Source organism: Salvelinus sp. IW2-2015, unplaced genomic scaffold, assembly GCF_002910315.2.
Source record: "Salvelinus sp. IW2-2015 unplaced genomic scaffold, ASM291031v2 Un_scaffold1877, whole genome shotgun sequence".
Lineage (NCBI taxonomy): Eukaryota > Metazoa > Chordata > Actinopteri > Salmoniformes > Salmonidae > Salvelinus > Salvelinus sp. IW2-2015.
This window is the reverse complement of record NW_019943240.1, coordinates 1-4367: the sequence shown is the minus strand read 5'-3', so window position 1 is coordinate 4367 and position 4367 is coordinate 1.

Sequence of the window (4367 nt, the reverse complement as noted above, 5' to 3'; positions counted from 1 at the left end):
CATCGCACCATCTGGGGTAGTCGTGCCTTAGTTATGTACAAATCGACTGTAGTATTCTGCTAACCCCAGGAATGACTACACCTGCCCCTTGGTTCGGGGGACCGGCCATTCCCTAATGGCAGCGATTTTCTTTTTTCTTGGGGCTTCACATTTCCCCTCCCGATCTGATAGCCCAGGTACTCCACCTCGGTGTAGCCGCAAGAAGCGGTCCAAGAGTCGCTGAAAGGTCGCTGGTGCCCCGTGGAGCCTGAAAGGAAGAACCTGGTAGTGGTATAGCCCCACCGGGGTGTAGAAGGCCGTCTTCTTCAGGTCCAACGCGCTGACGTATCTCACCATACCCAAGCGGTCGAACAGTTCATCCACCAGTGGCATGGGGTAGGCGTCGAACTTACTGACCTCTTTCAGGCCCCGGAAGTCATTGCAGAAGCGGACGGCTACGTCCAGTTTCGGTTCCAGCACTAGAGGGCTAGACCACCCACTGTGGGACTCCTCCAGTACCCCCATCTCTAGCATTGTCGTAACTTCCTGCTGGACCGCCACCSTCTGGGCTTCTGGTATCAGGTATGGCCGTTTACGCACTTTTTCTCCCAGACGTGGTGTTCTTCGGCTTACAAGCATTTTTCCTCCAAACATAATGATGGTCAATATAGCCAAACAGTTCTATTTTTGTTTCATCAGACCAGAGGACATTACTCCAAAAAGCACGATCTTTGTCCCAATGTGCAGTTGCAAACCGTAGACTGACTTTTTTATGTTGGTTTTGGAGCAGTGGCTTCTTCCTTGCTGAGCGGCCTTTCAGATTATGTCGATATAGATCTCGTTTTACTGTGGATATAGATACTTTGTACCTGTTTCCTCCAGCATCTTCACAAGGTCCTTTGCTGTTGTTCTGGGATTGATTTGCACTTTTCACACCAAAACTTGTTAATCTCTAGGAGACCGAACTCATCTCCTTTCTTAGAGGTATGACGGCTGCGTTGTCCCATGGTGTTTATACTTGCGTACTATTGTTTGTATAGATGAACGTGGTACCTTCAGGCATTTGGAAACTGCTCCCAAGGATGAACCAGACATGTGGAGGTCTACAATTTTTTTTCTGAGGTCTTGGCTGATTTCTTTTGATTTTGCCATAGATGTCAAGCAAAAGAGGCACTGAGTTGTAATGGTAGCCTTGAAATACATCCACAGTTACACGCTCCAATTGACTCAAATTATGTCAATTTAGCCTAATCAGAAGCTTTCTAAAGCCAGACATAATTTTTCTGGAATTTTATAAGCTGTTTATAGGCCAGTCATCTTACGTGTATGTACATTTCTGACCCACTGGGAATTGTGATAAAGTAAATTATAATGAAATAATCTGTTGTTAAACATATGTTGGAGAACTGACTTGTGTCATAGACAAAGTGAATGTCTAACGACAAGCCAAAACTATAGTTTGTTAACAAAAAATGTGTGGGTGGTTTGCAAAAGCGAGTTTTAATGACTCACCCGAAAGTGTATGTAAAACTTCCGATTTCAAATGTAGTTGCCCAAAGCTACAGAGAAAATAACTAGGTAAGAATTAAAATATTTATTTGTCACATGTGCCGAATAGACCAGGTGAAAAATGCTTACTTAAAGTCCTTAACTTCTTTGGGCTGCAGGGAGTATTGAGTAATTGGATGAAAGTGCCATTTCAAACGGCTCGTACTCAATTCCTTGCTCGTACAATATGCATATTATTATTACTATTGGATAGAAAACACTCTCAAGTTCTAAAACGCGTTTGAATTATATCTGTGTAAAAAGAACTATTTTGCAGCAAACTTCCTGTCAGAAAGTGAAAAATCTCAAATCGAGGCTCTGTTCCAGGCCTCCCTATCTTTTGCTTGAGATTTATGATATAACAGGCACTTCATACGCCTTCCACTAGATTGTCTAATCAGGCAGTGAGAGAAGAAATGGAGTGTATAGCAGCTTGAACTGAGGTCGAATAAGAGAGCTCTTGGCATGACGTGACACAAATTTCCTGTTTTCAGGAAACGCAAGGAGGACCTGCGATTGCCTTCTGAAAGCTGTAGTTATAGACGGTATTATCTGCCGGCCTTTGATTTATTTGATAAATGTGACAATATCATCGTAAGTATGTTTTTCAATATAGTTTAATCAAGATTATTGAAATTCTTTTGCGAGTTTTTGCCGTGTTCCGTTCTCTGAGTTTGTTGACGATGGAGAGCTTCGCGCGACTGTGGCAAGTTTTGCTTGCTAAATCGAGAGGAAAAAGGCGTTCTAAAACCAAACAACGATTGTTCTGGACAAAGGACCCTTGTTAAAGATTCTGATGGAAGATCATCAAAAGTAGGACCCATTTATGGTGTTATTTCATATATCTGTCGAACATGTGTACTATTAGTTTGTGGCCCAGATTTTGGGCACTCTCTCGCCATAACGTAAGCTGGATGTCGTAATGAAGTTATTTTTAGAATTCTAACACGGCGATTGCATTAAAGAACTAAGCTATCTTTAATTTGCTGTCCAACATGTATTTTTTTAGTAACGTTTATGATTAGTTATTGATTAGATTAGGTTGCATCTCCAAGATTTCTCCGGACATTGTTATTGCATTTGCTAGTAATTACATTGTTAACCACGTTTGTGCTGTTAAGATATGCACATTTTCGAACAAACAATATATGTATTGGTGTAATATGATGTTATAGACTGTCGATCTGGATGATATTTTGAGAAGGTTAGTGAAAAAATTAATGATCTTTTGCTGGTTTATTTCGTTATCACTACTGTTTGGCTTGAATCAATGTTGTTGGTGTTTTGGCTATTGTGTAAGTAATATAATGCTATATTGTGTTTTCGCTGTAAAACACTTAAAGAATCGAAATATTGGCTGGATTCACAAGATGTTTGTCTTAATTTGCTGTACACCATATTTTTCATAAATGTTTATGTATGAGGTATTTTAGGTATCAATTTGGGTCTCTTGTAATTGTTTCTGAGCTGCTTCGGTGCTATTTCCGATTGTAGCATGCAATGTAAAACTATGGGATTAAACACCTCCAGTTTGTCCAGGTTTGAGGTGAGTAATCGCTGTTCTGATGTCTAGAAGCTATTTCCGGTCATAAGAGACGGTAGCAGCAACATTATGTACAAAATGAGTTTACAAACAATGTGAAAAAACTAGAAAATAGCACAGTTGGTTAGGAGCCAATAAAACGCTAGCTATCCCGTCGGCGCATTTTAAGTGAGGAGAGCCTTCTCTGTTTCTTTCTCAAAGAACAACTCGTCAAAAGCGTATCTGTTTTGGCGATGGTCTTCGTTTTGGGCGATGAGACCGCTACTGACACAACTGCCGGTTAAAACTGCCGCTGAGTAAACTAGGGAGACTGAAGTACAATTGGTGAATGCCTAGGAGAGGAGAAACCATTCCCTTTAGTGGTTAGCCTAACTTACCTACCTAGTGTCATGAACGTGGTCCTTTCTGGGTGTAGATCGTGCCCCGCCCCAGACATCATCATTAGGTGTCATGGACCGCGCTTTTCCCACTGTTACGTATAAAACCCATCTTGATGAAATTCACTTCAGACTAAGCAAACCACGCTGAGCTGAGGTTGCAAATGGTTGAATTTCTGAGACCAAAACATGCCTGGTGAGCCTGCTGTGTGATAGTGGTGTTAAAACTTCTTGTCAGTAGGGGGGCCATTCGACTTTGTAAAATTTGTTCCCAAATTAAAACCATTTAAAGGCTCATGAACCAGGGGTTGCGCTCTTTTCAACGTTCGTCATGGCGCAGAGGAGGACTCAGGATGGCATTCTTGAAGCTCTCGTTAATCGGCTTAGATATATCCGGCTCTGATTTATCGATATAGGTGTTTAGACATCATAATGTAGTTATTTTAAACGCGAGTTATATCAGTTTTATGCAGTATATTGCGATTTTTTTGATATTTCTTTGTCTGCATTATGGTGGTTGGACACGTCTTCGGCCACATGGCTAATGTTTGCTGCTATTCTAAGTTTGAAACGGCAATCTTACACGCGAGCAACGATGATTCTGGACAAAGGACACTTGCACAAGATTCTGATGGCAAGCTCATCAAAAAGTAAGAACTATTTATGATGTTAATTCAGACATGGGCAAACTACGGCCCGCGGGCCACATACGGCCGTTTTGAGGCTTTTTATCCGGCCCGCCGAACTTGTCGCAAATTATAGTAAAAACCTCCTTTTTTCCTTTCCCTGGCAATGCCGCACGTTTCCCAATGATGGCACACTAAAATCACATTGAACGCTGTTGTTGGAGTGGCAACGGTATTTCTCTTTAGTTTCACTTTAAATTTTCACTTCGTTTCACGTCACCGATTAATGCCTCG